This window comes from Phyllostomus discolor, chromosome 3 (assembly GCF_004126475.2).
Source record: "Phyllostomus discolor isolate MPI-MPIP mPhyDis1 chromosome 3, mPhyDis1.pri.v3, whole genome shotgun sequence".
Taxonomy (NCBI): Eukaryota; Metazoa; Chordata; class Mammalia; order Chiroptera; family Phyllostomidae; genus Phyllostomus; species Phyllostomus discolor.
Window position 1 is genome coordinate 14,314,191 of NC_040905.2, and position 15,874 is coordinate 14,330,064.

The following is a 15,874-nucleotide window of genomic DNA, read 5'->3' on the forward strand; positions in this document are numbered from 1 at the left end:
AACATGACTCACTTACAATATAAGCTGTCTGCAAAAGACCCACCTGAGAACAAAAGATTCACAGAGGCTGAAAGTAAAGGAATGAAAAAAATTTTCTATGCAAATGGAAATGGAAAGAGAGTTGGGGTAGCAATACTTATAACTGACAAAATAGACTTCAGAACAAAGGCTGTAATAAGAGAGAAGGTCACTATGTAACAGTAAAAGGATTAATCCAACAAGAGGATATAACCCTTGTAAACATATACCCAACATATTGCATACCGAATATAAGAGGACCTAAATACTTATATATAAAGAAAATCCTGATGGACATTAAGGGAGAGATAGACAGCAATACAATCATATTAGGAGATTTTAACACCCCACTGTCATCAATAGATAGATTATCCAGACAAAAAATGGACAAGCAAACAGTGACCTTAAATGACACACTAGGTCACATGGATTTAATATATTTACAGAATGTTTCTTTCCAAAGCAGCAGAATATACACTCTTCTCAAGTGCACATGGAATGTTCTCAAAGACAGACCACATGTTAGGACGCAAAATAAACTTCAACAAATGCAAGAAGATTGAAATCATATCGAGTATCCTTGAGGATCACAATGACATGAAACTGGAAATCAACTAGAAAAATAAAACTCAAAAACATTCAAACACATGTAGGCTAAATAGCATACTATGAAACAATGAATGGGTTACCAATGAGATTAAAGAAGAAATAAAAAAATTACCTGGAAACAAATGAAAATGAACACACAGCAACCCAAAAATCTATGGGACACAGAGAAAGCGGTCCTGAGAGGGAAGTTCATAGCATATCAGGCCTACCTTAAGAAGTAAGAAAAATCTCAAATAAACAATCTAACCCTACGCCTTAAAGGACTAGGAAAACAATAACAATGAAAGCCTAGAGTAAGTAGAAGGAAGGAAATAATCAAGATCAGGTCAGAAATAAATGACATGGAGACTAAAAAACAAACAAGCAAACAAACAAAAAATCCCACAAAAGATCAATGAAACCAAGAGCTGGTTCTTTGAAGAGATAAAACAAGCTTGATGATTCTTTACCCAAACTTACCATGAGAAAAAGAAAGAACCAAAATAAATGGGAACAAGACAGGATGTCCACTTTCATGACTCTTGTTCAGCATAGGACCGGAAGTCCGAGCCACAGAAATCAGACAAGAAGAGAAAGTAAAAGGCATCCAAATTGGAAAGGAGTCATTTTTTATATAATGACTGTTACAGTCATTATTTATAAATGACATGATACTGTGTATAAAAAAACCCTAAAGACTACCAAAAACCTACTAGATCTAATGAATAAATTTGGCAAAGGAGCAGGATACAAAATTAACATTCAGAAATCAGTGGTATTTTTATACACATATAATGAACTATCAGAAAGAGAAACCAACAAAACAATTCCATTTGCTATTGCAACAAAAAAATACGGTACCTAGGGATAAATTTAACCAAGGAGGCAAAAGACTTGTACTCCAAAAACTATACACATTGAAAAAATTGAGGAAGATACAAATCAGTGGAAGCATATACCGTGTTCATGGATTAAAAGAATTATGGACATTTGGGTTGAAATGTCCATGCTACCCAGAGCAATCTATAGGCTCAATGCAATTTTTATTAAAATACTAATGACATATTTCATATATCTAGAACAAATATTCCAAAAATTTATATAGAACCAGAAAAGACCCCAAATAGCCTCCGAAATCTGCAGACAGAAGAACAAAGTCAGAGGTATCACAATATCTGATATCAAACTATACTGTAAGGCCATTGTAATCATGATAGCCTGGTTGTGTCATAAGAACAGGCATATACCTGGCTACTGTGGCTCAGTGGATTGAGCACCAGCCTGTGAACCAAAAGGTCATCAGTTTGGACCCCAGTCAGGACACATGCCTGGGTTTTGGGCCAGTTGCCCAGTTAGGGGCATGTAAGAGACAAATAATTGACATTTCTCTCCCTTTCTTTTCCTCTTCCTTCCCCTCTCTTTAAAAATAAATGAATAAAATATTTTTGTTTTAAAAAAAGAACAGGCATATAGATCAATGAAACAGTTCACAGAGCCCAGAAATCAACCCACGACTTTATGGTCATTTAATGTTTGACCAGGGAGGCAATAACATACAATGGAGGAAAGACAGTCTCTTCAATAAATGGTGTTGGGAATATTGGACAAGTTACATACACACACAAAAAATGAAACTAGACTGCCAACGTATACCATACACAAGGATAAACTCAAAATGGATAAAAGACTTAAATGTAAATCTTTTTAAGTGTAAGTCTTAAGTGTAAGTGTAAGTCTAAAAACCATAAAATCTTAGAAGAAAATATAGGCAGTAAAATTTCAGACACCTCTCGTAGCAATTTCTTTGTGGATATGTCTCCTTGAGTAAGAGAAATAAAGGAAAAAAATAAACAAATGGGACTACATCAAATTGAAAAGCTTCTGTACAGCTAAAGAAACCATCAGCAAGATGAAAAAGGAACTCACTGTATAGGAGAACATATTCGCCAATGATACATCTGATAAGGGGTTAATTTCTAAAATGTATAAAGAACTTACGCAACTTATACCAGGAAGACAAACAATCTAATTAAAAAATGGGCAAAGAACCAAATAGACGCTTCTCCAAAAAGGATATACAGATGGCCAATAGATATGTAAAAAATGCTCAACGTCACACGCTCTCTCCCTCCCGGGAGCACACACTCATTTTTCTCTTCTCTATCCCTGTCCCTCCCCCGCCAACAGGCATGCATCTCCTAAACCCCAAGGGACCCCATGAGGTCTGAAACCAGGGAGCAATGGGCGGCGGTGGCAGCAGCAGCAGCAACAGCAGCAGCAACAGCTTGTCCCAGGCTAACCCCCCAGTCCTGTCCCCAAGGCCTTCTTTATTCAGCATGATCTCACTAAATTAGAATATTTCTGAAAACATAAATAGCAAATCCATAGTGATTTTCCCACCTTTATTCCTTCTACAGTGTTTATTACATAATGCATACTGTATTATTTTAATACTAAAAAAAGAGTTTATAGTGAAATCCAACTTTTATTTAATGCATTCCATTTAGGAGGAGCCTGGGCCGGATGAATTCACGTCCTCCCTATATAGAATATGTTATAATTAATGCAGAAGCTGGACTGAAGTTTTCCTTTGATAAGCAAAACCTTTTTTCCTAGATTTTTGGAAAATAATAATGCAAATATATTTCACAGAGATAAATAAAATGAGAAGACAAACTACAATGTCTTCAAGTTACCTAAAGTACTTTGGAATCACCTTTTATTTGCAAATAATTAATATGCTAATTAGAAAACTCCCCTTTTGATTGAATTGCTTCTCCAGTGACGCATGTTTGATAACAGTCTGAATGACTCACTGCATTATATGGTTTTGAGATACTGATTCTATTATACTATTTACAGACAAACAAATAAGTAAATATTAGATTTAAAAGCTATAATTAGTTTAAAGTTGTAAAATTCAGACTTAGCATGCATTTGTTCTGATGTTCTTGATTAATTCTAATCAGCGCAATATTACTGTAGTGCTATCTGGGCTCAGAAATTAAACCAAGCACATGCATTCCTTGGTATGCAGAGCCTTAACTCTGGCATTGAAAGAACACTGAATGTTCAGTAAAGCAACGCTATTCATATAGTTTAACCATTTACCATAGGCAATGTTTTAAAATCTGTCATGAAATTATTTCTTCAAAAAATAACGTTGTGTGTAAGTACTACAGCATAGTATTTTGCAGGATGCTGCCTACAGAAAACATTTGTGAAAAAACTGTCTACACATAAGTCATTGCAAATCATTGGCATAATCCATTAGCGATGCTTTTAGCTTATGTCTTGTGAGTCCTAAATTAAGCTTTGGTATTTTTTCTCATAATATCTCATTAGTGATATAGAAAACAGCTTGTTATTTACAACCATTTAACATTTCTGTAGACCCTATTGGATTCCAACTCTGAGCCTGAAATCTCTCCAGTCCCACACTGTCTTTGGGCGCAATGTGGCGAGGATGGTATTTACTCTATTAAAACCTAGCGAATTAAAGAAACAAAACTGTGATGTTGGGATGAATTAAACAGAGTGATGCCAAAAGGACACGTTTATCTACAAGTAAGCCTTTAATAACATATATGTTCCTATGAAGGAAGAACTTTACAGCCAATTAAGTTAGTTCAAGATCAATGTTCTGAGCACCTATGAAAGGTTGTTCTGAATAGGTTGCCACCTGGTGTAAGTAAATATAAGTCTCTAGAATGTGGCTGATCTTCTAGAAGTGGTGGCATAAGGATAGAATTAATTTACAATTTTTGGTAGAGATTTCCCATGAAGTCTTCATTTCTAAGCCCCCATTTCATTTTCCTGTAAATGTCAAAGTCACTGTTGAGTAAAATTGGTTCTGTTCCGTGTGTGTAATGAACTCCACTGAAATGTGTCAAACAGCCTTGGCATCTCTCGTCACGTCACATTTCCCTGGTGCCAATGAATCATTATGGCACCAGCCATCAAGTGAGGCCTGATTTTTTTTTTTTGGTAAATGTTTATATTTGTGGATAATTTGTGAATCCGTTTGCAAACTGATGTACTTCCAAATGAAGCTATTCAACAGTATTACCCTCATTCTAAAATCATACTCCACACATTGCATTAATGAACGAAGACAAAGTCAAATGTGTTACAGCACATAAAATGGTGTTTTATGTGTAGTTGAAGCTCAAGGAATATTTGTTAATTTGAAATACTCACTTGGGACACACAAAAAAAAACTCCCAAAACTTGAACCAGAAGATATAGACAAAGTTCTCCTTCCATACGAGGGGAAAAGTCTAAACTATTTTATCGGGAGACGAGATATCCTGTGAAGAACAGACTCTGGTCCTCCGTGAGTCGGGGACAGAAGCTCAGTCCTGCCCAATCCCGGCTGGGCAAGTGGGGGACGGATGCATGGTTCATGCTTCAATCTCTTTATCTACAACATGGGATGGCACTGATAGTGCCTACCTCAGAGGTTGGCTGTGAGGACAAGATGAATGGATTCATGTGAGGTGTTAGCTATTAAGTTGGCCACAACGCCCTGACGTGTCAAAAACGTGCTAGGAGACGACACACACGGGCCATTCCAAAGCCAGTTTGCCTCTTGTGCATTTCTTGTTTTGCCTAGTAGATCAAAAAACTGAAATCAGGTGCTAATTTTGCAAGATTGTTATGTGCCCCTTTCTGGATTAACTCAGAAGATCTGGCAAATTGGGAATCCTGGAGTGGAGGGAGCCCTTCCCTACTGGTCTTATGGGCACTGCCCCCTCCCTTGTGTTTAACTGCCATTCGTTCCCATTCGCCACTTCACTGTTGTTTTCTTAAACCTCTTCCTTCATTCCTTTATCCACACTGTTTCGTTCCCGAGGGCCTCTGGGCTTGTGGCTGCTGTCTTTTCTCAAAAGATTTACCCATGAAACCCAAAGAGAAGAGAAAGCATTTTATACATTAGCTATTCATGGCATGGATTTTAAACATTTCTGTAGCAAGCTATATGTCTAAGTTGCAGGAATGTATGAAAGCCTTGGTTTCATCTTACTCCCTGCTTGTGAGTTAGGCTCTCTGGCAGCCACATTAATTCTTTTGGATGCATAGCCATTTAAGACAAAGAAGCCTGAACAAGCCTGCGAGATGTTAAAACCCACTGGCACATTAGTGTGAATGGTTTCTATGAGTTTATCCTTCCTGCAAGTGATCAATGGAAGGGCAGCCTGAGAGTACTGGCTGGGGGCTATGGGACAGCAGGAGACGAGGGCACCTTAGTGAGTATGAGTTCAAATAGACTGAACTTTATTAAATTGCAAAACGAATCACATGGCTAGATTTATCATCGAGTCACTGTGAAACTTGGCACACCACAGATGATTTTTAAAAGCTCATACTTGTGTAAATTCTTAGGAGGGGTAGAGCTATATTTACTTTTGCTGATATAATGTCTAAGCCTCTTATCAATGACATGAAGTCTAACTCATAAAGAATCATACCGGTTAAATTTGCTATGTTCCATGCCTGAACTTACTAGGTACTAGCACTGTGCTAAGTACATCACAAACGTGTTTTCACTGAATCCTCACGACTACCCTGGGAGGTGGATAGTATTCTTAAACTTTCTGCAGATGAGACACTGAAGCTCAGAGAGGCAGCGTAGTTGTCCGAGGTCATGAAATGAGTGTGTGATGAAGCCAGACGCTAGCCCTGACGTCAGACCCCAGAGTCCTCACTCTGAGCCCACTCCGAGGAGTCACAGGCCAGGCTGCTGCCCGCGATTAAGTGCTCAATAGAGCCGAGAACTTAGAACCGAGTCCTCAGAACTCCCTAAAATATAGCAACAATACAGGTCTCTGAGAAGTAAACATAGTTGTCACAAGGCATAAAAGCAAAACGAGAATAGCAAACGTTTGCTCTGTGCCAGGTGATGGGCTAAATGCTCCGTAAACAGGAAAATCTCAAACAACAATCCCTGGAGACGCACGCCATCATTCTCAGGTTCCGCTTCAGAGAGGAGAAACGCAGGCTTCAGGGACTGCACGCTTCGCCCAAGGATGCGCAGCTAGTGGTCGGCAGAGCCTGGAGAAAAGCCAGCTCATCCAGAGGCCCCTTTTCAACCAGGACATTCACTACCTCATTTGTATTTCGCTCATGGAAACAGCATCTAGGCTTTATTTACTCTCGTTTCAGACAAAATTTGAACAAATTTATCATCAGGTTTCTAAATCCTCAGCAAATTAGAGGGATGAGGTAAGGCGAGCTGGAGGCTGGAGTACCGACCTTTGTGGGAGGGGGTGGCTGGAAGGCGACAGGCGGGAGAACCAAGGACAGAATGGATCGAGTAGGGGCTGGCCTCCCAGGGTGGCGACGTGCTATGTTTCCACGCCAAGAACCGTGCCTGCACATAGTGACACCAGATAAACGTTTGTAAAATAAGTGAGTGTGTGGTGAATGCATGAGCGACTGAATGCAAGACTGATTAAACCCATGAATTAATGATGATATGACTAACGACCGTAAGAGTGGACGTATCAATACTGCACAGCTCTGGAGGAAATCCAGCACATGAATATTTATGATGACGGCCCTGCGTCATTAAGAAAAGGTCCTGTTCTTTTGAATGTTTGCTTTGAGAAGGCATGGGTAAGTAGAATAAATGCAGGCAGAACGACTGTCGATGCTGTTACCGTGGCATTGAGAAGAGCTGGGTTGAGGTCTTACTCTTTCTCGCTGCCCGTGTTATTTCAGCCGGGCTGCGCCACGTCTCTGGGCTTGAGTTTCTCGCGTGTGAAATCAGAGCTGGCGAGCTAAGGCCCAGGACGGAACCGCTCCGCGGTTGGAAGCACGGAGCCAGTTCGCCCGTTTGTGTCCCAGCATAAATACTTAGTCGTCTCGAGAAGTTGGCAGGTGACCCGGTACTAGGGGCTTCCGTTTCCTTTTGTGGAGGCACCTGTTAAAAACAGCGCTCCTCTTTCTCTTCCAAGCACCCAGGGAATTAAGAAATAAAACAAAGGAGCATGAGATGGAAACCAAAACGTCACCTTTATTACTAAAATAAAACACGCCAGGCTGGAAAGGTAGCTTGTTTTGAGAGTCCGGTGGGCTCGCTAAGTAAACCCCAGCATTAGGCAGACTCTCCCTGGAGTCGGGGTTACGTTTTATTTTGCTTTTACGTTTACAAACGCAGAAGTGGTCGCTGCCTCAGGAGAGCAGGCCCCAGTTGTGCAGTTGGGAGCCACAGGGTGTGAGTGTCGGCTCCCACCTCTGGCCAGCCAGCTCACACAGGTGTGAAGAAAGTGATTGGGAGGAATCTGCTTTAATCCCCACTAATTAAAAAAAGATCATTAGAGATACCAATGGTCCTGACAGCCAGTAAATCACTTATTAATGACCAACAATTCTTGCATTTAAAGCTTTGCTTTTTGGAGTTGTCTACAGTCTCACTAAAAGGAGGAAAGTATGAATAATTTAAGGATGGGGAGTTGGAAGCTTCCCTTAAAATATTTTTCACTTCAGTCAATCAATGCATGACAGACAAAATGAATTCTACCTCTCTTCACTGTTCCCAGCACACACACATGCACACACACAAAATATGACAAAATGGATAATGATCCAGTTGCACATTTGTTGGTAGTATCGAAAAGCTACAATGGCTATTCTCACGGAAAAGTAGAGTGCTATTTACACAGATGTAACCCTTTCCACCAAGTTACGATGGGGAAAAATATCAAAGCCCCAATTACTATTTGGATAGCTTCATTCATTCCATGTGTTCTATGTAACACTTTACTTGCAGAGAATTTACACCCTAAAATAGATGCTTCTTATAATATCTTGGTATAATAATTTAGAAGAAATGTAACGGAGTAAATGTTATGTAACAACTCGAAGGGGTACGGCACCATTGAGAGGTTTATTCCCCAAGACCGACAAAAGCGGAAGGGGGCCGTGAAGTGGGGGGGCATCGTAACTAATTCAGGCTGAAGTTCACTGACCATCGGATCAAACTCACACTGGACAGGGAGACAGTGTGCTTGAATGGGTTGCTGGATGCTTTATCTATTTCGGTTGCCTTCGTTTAACAACTTTAATTAGAACCTCTGTTTACTGGAGTCAAATTGCACATAAAATATCATGCAAAGCATTTTAAAAGGGAATTTTAATTATACCACTAAAGAAACGTCCTTGTTCAATGTTTACTAAATACTTACCAGAACAAGTTAATTAATACATGTTTAAACAAGTGAAAGAAGAGGAAAGGATGTGAAAAAAAGTCACATTCATCTTCCGTCAAGTTTTACTGCCGTTGTCAGAGAAGTTCAGTTTCTAACTGAGCAGCGGCACTGTCACAGCTCACACGTGTAATTATGAACGACGGGGCACCGGAACACAGGGACGGCCTGCGGGAAGCTCGTGCCCACGGGCAGTTGTTCAAAATAATTGTGCATTGTTCCTTCCTGTTCTACAGTCATCACGTCAAGTGCTGCTCATTTATTAATCTACTCCGTGGTAGAAAATCAGAATGTTCAGATGCTACTTTTTAAATAGGCCAGCATTTGGCCTTTTGATTATTTAAAGCTACAGAAAAATACTTTTTTAATAGAAAATTTCTATTATGTACAAAAGGAGTCTTTTTCATCAGGATGTTCAGATGCTACTTTTTAAATAGGCCAGCATATGGCCTTTTGATTATTTAAAGCTACAGAATATACTTTTTAATAGAGTATTTCTATTGTGTATATAATATGTAAAAAATGAAACATTTTGATGATAGTGAGTTTTCAGTTCTCATTTTAATATGCTACCAACTTTTCGGCCTTATTTGTCTTTTTAGAATTCTTATTTCCCCACCTATTCATGTAAACCCTAATTGTCTGTGTTAGTAAAGATCGATAGTGGAAAGCAGTTGATCATCTGCTAGAAAAATGAAATGAGGGACTTCCGGCAAGATGGAGGAATAGGTGGACGCACCGGACCTCCTCGTACAACCAAGATTAGAAAACCAATAATTTACAACAATAATTTACTATCAGAATAACACCCAGATCCGGCAGAGGATTTATCTGAATGGAAGTCGGGCAGCCAAGAAGTTGAAGTAGATGCGTTCGTCCGGACTGGTAGGAGAAGACGAGCCGGTGGGCACGGGGCTGGCTCGGGTCGGCGGCGCGCGGAGGTCGGGGGAAGGTTTGGCGCGAAATCGGCGCAAAAGCCATCCGGGGGCGCAAGAAGGCAGCGGTGATCCCTGAGTACGCAAGCTGCGGCTGGCAGACCCAGAGGGGCAGCGATTGTGGACCAGGGCAGAACTCGCGGCCCGGAAGCCCAGACAAGGGTCTGAGTCCAGGGGAACGGAACTACTGCCATTGTTTTCTCCCGCCCCGCTCCGCCCCCACAGATAACGTCACAATCTAGCGACCGGGGTGCCCAGCCCCGGGGACCACCTAAGGCCCCGCCCCCCACCGTAACAAGAGCAACCAGACTGGAAAAAAAAAAAAAAGGAGAGACAGGGGAAAAAAAATATGTTTTCAACAGAGCAGATCGGTCCCCCAGGACTCATCCTTTTGAGCGACCAAGAATTAGCCAATCTATCAGATGCACAGTTCAAAACACTGGTGATCAGAAAGCTCACGGAACTGGTTGATTTTGGACGAAATTTAGATGAAAGAATGCAGATTACCATAAACCAGATGCAGGAAGACACGCGGAGGAGAGCCAATAGTGAAAGGAAGGAATCTGAGTCTCAAAACAATACAGTGGACCAGAAGGAAGATAGAATCAACCAAGCAGGGAAGCATGATGAAATAAGAATTCAAAAAATTGAGGAAAAGATTAAGAGCATCCAAGACACCTTTAAACGTTCCAATATCCGAATTATAGGGGTACCAGAATCGGAAGGGGAAAAGCAACAGATTGAGCACGTATTTGAACAAATAATAAAGGAGAACTTCCCCAATCTGGCAAAGGGAACAGTCTTCCAAGAAATCCAAGAAGCTCAGAGAGCCCCAAAGAAGTTGGACCCAAGAAGAAACACACCAAGACACATCATAATTACATTAGCCAAGGTAAAAACGAAGGAGAGAATCCTAGAAGCAGCAAGAGGTAAGGGGACAGTCACCTACAAAGGAGTTCCCATCAGACTGTCAGCTGATTTCTCCAAAGAGACCTTACAGGCAAGAAGGGGCTGGAAAGAAATATTTCAAGTCATGAAAGACAAGGACCTACATCCCAGATTGCTCTATCCAGCAAAGTTCTCATTTAGAATGGAAGGGCAGATAAAGTGCTTCTCAGATAACGTCAAGTTAAAGGAGTTCATCATCACCAAGCCCTTATTTTATGAAATGCTAAAGGGACTTATCTAAGAAAAGAAGATAAAGAAAAGACATGTATAGTAAAAGGACAGCAAACTCACAAATATTAACAACCACACCTAAAGCAAAACCAAAAGAAACTAAGTAAACAATTAGAACAGGAACAGAACCACAGAAATGGAGGGCACATGGAGGGTTAGCAGCAGGGGGGTGGGAGGAGGAGAGAGGGGGAAAAGGTATAGAGAATAAGTAGCATAGAATGTAGGTTGAAAATAGATAGGGGGAGGGCAAGAATAGTACGGGAAATGTAGAAACTAAAGAACTCATAAGTATGACACATGGACATGAACTAAAGGGGGAAATGTGGGTGGGAGGGGGGTACAGGGTGGAGGGGAGAGAAGGGGGGAAATGGGACAACTGTAATAGCATAATCAATAAAATATATTAAAAAACAAAAAAAAAACAACAAAAAAAAAGAAAAATGAAATGAAAAAAATCTTTCTGGGATTTGCCCTGTCATCTCAGTAGCTTTATGAAAAAAAAAAATCAGAAGAGAAAGTATCCAAAATAGTTTTGCAATCCATTGGAGACAGAAAGTTGCAAATATTCCATCAATGATCACTGCCATTATTAACAAAATTATTCTGTTCATCCTTCCTGTAGTTGTTTGTTCCTGTATTGCTGACACTGGTTGCCACAGTGCTCAGATTCTCTATGGAGCTACACACTGCAAGTCTGGAAAATGACAATGACTTAGGAGTGGGCTGCCCTTGGTTACTCTGTTTGAAATTCCACAGATGGGCATGGCCAGGCCAGCTGAGACAGTTGAGTTAAGCCTCTACTGGTTTGTTATCAAAATTGCATATGGTGATATCTGATGGAAAAACACTTACCACATTATTGTATAAACAGGCAGTATATATTAGCCAGTACTGCTTTCGGTATCATTGCTTACCAAGAGCGCATCTTACGCAGTGCACTGCTCTGTCTTTGGAATTGGCCCAGAGACAATCAGTAGTCTTTGGGTCAGTAAACATTAGCAAAAAACATTAAGTCAAAATATTGTACAAGAAAGCCTATTTGAAAAACAATAAACAGAAAAGCCTTTGTCTTCTACACATTTTTCTTTAAAGAGGAGGACATGATACCTCCTGCAAAAGGCATGTTTGTTATTTAAGCATGCCTTTGACTTGCTCTGTAATTTCAGCTGGCAGAGGAAAGAAAATTTCCTAAAGTACTTTTCCTAATAAAATAAGAAACTGAACTGCCAGTATGTTTGCATACCTACCAATTATGAAATGAGTTTCTCTGGATATTAAAACTAAGCCAAAATATAATTTAGTCCTATAAATTATGGTTAAAGACTGCTATAGTTCCATTTGGAGAATTAGGAATTGTTATTTGATTAGCAATTGACTCATAGATTTTTTAAAAATTTTATTGATTATGCTATTACAGTTGCTCTGATTTTCCCCCTTTGCACCCCTCCACCCAGCACCCCCCACTCCCACAGGCAATCCCCCCACCATTGTTCACATCTATGGGTCATGCATATAAATTCTTTGGCTACTCTATTTCCTATACTGTACTTTACATTTCCATGGCTATTCTGTAACTATCTATTTGCACTTCTTAACCTCCTCATCTCTTCATCCATTCCCCCAAAGCCCCCTCCCATCTGGCAACTATCAAAACGTTCTCCATATCCATGATTTCGTCTCTGTTGTTCTTGTTTGCTTAGTTTGTTTTTTTAGATTCACTTGTTGATAGATGTGTATGTTTTGACATCTTATTGTTCATAGTTTTGATTTTCTTTTTCTTAAATAAGTCCCTTTAACATTTCATATAATAATGGTTTGGTGATGATGAACTCCTTTAGTTTTTTTCTTGTTTGGGAAGTTCTTTGTCTGGCCTTCAATTCCAAATGGCAGTTTTGCTGGGTAGAGCAATCTTGGCTGTAGGTCCCTGCTTTTCATCACTTTGAATATTTCTTGCCAGTCCCTTCTTGCCTGCAGTTTCTTTTGAGAAATCAGCTGACAGTCTTACGGGAACTCCCTTATAGGTAACTAACGTCTTTTCTCTTGCTGCTTTTAAGATTTTCTCTTTATCTTTAACCTTTGTCATCTCAATTATGATGTGTCTTGGAGTGGTCCTCTTTGCATCCATCTTGTTTGGTACTTTCTGTGATTCCTGGACTTGCATGTCTATTTCCTTCACCAAATTAGGGAAGGTTTCTTTCATTATTTTTTCAAATAGATTTCCAATTTCTGGCTCCTTCTTTTCTACTTCTGGCATTCCTATGATGTGAATGTTGGACCTCTTAAAGTTGTCCCAGAGGCTGTTTATACTATCTGCATTTTTTAAAACTCTTTTTTCTTCTCATTTTCTGATTGGTTGCTTTTTGCTTCCTTATGTTCCAAATCATTGATTTGATTCTCAGCTTTATCCACTGTACTGATGTTTCCTTGTAAATTGTTCTTTATTTCAATTAGTGTAACCTTTGCTTCTGACTGGATTTCTTTTTACGCTGTTGGGGTCCTCACTAAGTTCCTTGAGCATCTTTATAACCATTGTTTTCAACTTTGTATCCGATAGATTGCTTATCTCCACTTTGTTTAGCTTTTTCTGGAGTTTTGATCTGTTCTTTCATTTGGGCCATATTTCTTTGTCTTCTTATTTTGACAGCCTCTCCAGTGTTTGTTTCTATGTGTTGGGTAAAGCTGCTTTGACTCCATGTCTTGGTAATGTGGCCTAATGTAGTAGGTGTCCTGTAGAGTCCAGTGGCACAGCCTCTCATATCACTCAAGCTGAGTACTTGGGGTGCACATTTCATGTGCGCTGAGTAAACCCTCCTCTTGTAGTTGAGCCTTGATTGCTATTGGCAGATCAATGGCAGGCATTTACCTAGGCCAGTCAGCTGCAAGGGTTGGCTGTGACCACTTATCACCAACCTCCGCCCTCCATGGAGGATTAGCTCTGCAGGGGCAGGGTGGCGGTGCTCCAGCATGGTGGAAGCTATCCACTGGATGCGCTGGCCCTGGGGCTTCCCAGGTGGTGCAGGCCAAGTTCAGTCCTCACCTGTGTTTTGTCTGGGGCTCCCTGCCTGAGTTATAAAGCAATCTGAGGTGGCTGCTACTTGTGCTGGTCTTGGAGATTCCCAGGGGAAGCCAAGCAATGCATCTAGGCTGGCTGCTGCTAGTGCTGGGCCTGGGGCTCACTGAGGCCAGCTATTGCTTGTTTGAGAGGATTTAGGAAGTTGTGAAGCATGAGCCAAGACCAGCCATTCATATGGAAAAGTAGCTTGGGTGGGGTGGAGTGGAGTCTCTGGGGATCTCCAAGGAGGGTCAAACAGTGTTAGCCAGGTTGATAAAGTCTCAGACATGGCACCAACCTGCCAACCGTGTGGGGGGAGGAAGGTGGTTGGAAAAGGGACAATGGCCTCTGCTTGCCTTGATGCCAGACACTTCAGTTTATTCCTGTATACTACTGGTACCTTTCAAGCTGCTGCCCTGGTGGTGGAGCTCAGGGAATAAATCTGAGTAGGTGAGTCTGTGTGTGGTTTCTTTAAGAGGAACTGCTTGGGGTTCCAGAAGTTTCTTCCACTGACTCAATCCCCACTGGTTTTTGCAGCAAGAAGTTGTGGGGACTTATCTTCCTGGTACTAGAGCCCTGGGCTAGGAGTCCTGGAATGACTCTGAGACTCCTCGCTCCCCAGACACCCCTCCTGATTTTTATCCACCGCACCTGGGTGAGGGACCATCCTGTTCTGCGTCTGGGCCACTCCAACCAGTCTGGGTGGATGTGGTTTCTTTGATTTTGTAGTTGTCAGACTTCCATTCAACTCAATTTCTGACAGTTCTGAGTGATGATTGTTCTATATTTTACTTATAATTTTGATGTGGTTGTGTGAAGAGGTGAGCTGTGTCTGCATGTGCTGCCATATTCGATTAATAGATTTTCATATAGCTTTGTTTTTTCCACCATACAGAACATTTCTGTAAAATTAGCATTTTTCTCCATATGAAGAAAAAATATATACATACATATATATGCATACATATAAATGCCTTAAAATAACCTTTAAGAGTCAAGAGTTTCTGACATCCTGACTTGGGAAGATGCTGCACCTTTGTCACTGAGGTAGAACTTCTTTCAGATGACTGTAAATAAAAATCAGGTTCCATGGTTATAAATACTCCATTTCACATTTTCTTTAGCAACAGCAAAATTTTTCAATTAATGGAATCTCAGCCAACTACAAATAATGCCAGAAGTGCAATACTTGGTGCTCCAGGTCATGGGCAACCATTAATTAAGATGCAAAGGATCAGCATTAACAGCCCCAAATGCAGATTTTTTTCCCAGAAATTTTTTTAAAAGGGTATGGACTGAAATATCTATTTAATGCAGACTCAGCTATATGGAAAAAGAGGGAATTGGGTCCAATATTTATTTTGCTTGCTCTGGAATTTTTGATAAGGTTCTGAATTGTCATTTTTGAAAATGGAAATGAAAAGAATCTTACTTCAGGATTTTTATTTATAGAAAAAAATCATTTGCATTCCGTGTTACCTTTATTTTAAGGGGACAGCAAATTAATGCTTTTCCATCGGAGAGACAGAGGAGAAGACTACGTTCTTTTTGAAATAATTAAAGCCACCAAATGTGAAATTTGTAACTGTGACACACCCTATTTAAAAAATTTTCCCAAATTGCTGAGGCTAAGAGAAATTAATTATTTTTAAGGGACAATTCATAAGCTTTCATACTGTCTAGACTTTGGGGGCAGTGTCACTGTGTATGTGTGATTTGTTTCTGGAATGCAGAGATTTCTTCAGGTTGCTTTATGGTGACTGCATTCAAACAAGAAGAACTTAAAAAGATCAGTACAACTTGCTGGCCTCCAATTTATCACCCACCTATGTAAGATTTAATGGTTATGTTAACCCAGAGTCTCAAGAATAATTATAGTCTAAAAAAAGTCC

At 40.3% G+C, this 15,874-nt stretch overlaps 1 protein-coding gene across 3 annotated transcripts in view; it reads right to left on the reverse strand.

Annotated features, from left to right (window-relative positions):
• Positions 1 to 15,874, reverse strand: part of CDH6 (cadherin 6) — a 129,483-nt gene that overhangs the window by 60,304 nt on the left and 53,305 nt on the right. The window contains exon 1 of one of the 3 annotated variants that reach the window (XM_036020242.1): positions 10,341 to 10,352. The exons of the other annotated variants lie outside the window; for them this stretch is intronic. The gene's annotated coding sequence lies outside the window, so the exon portion shown is untranslated. Of the gene's footprint in view, positions 1 to 10,340; positions 10,353 to 15,874 lie in introns of those variants that run through there. 3 annotated transcript variants of the gene reach the window in all.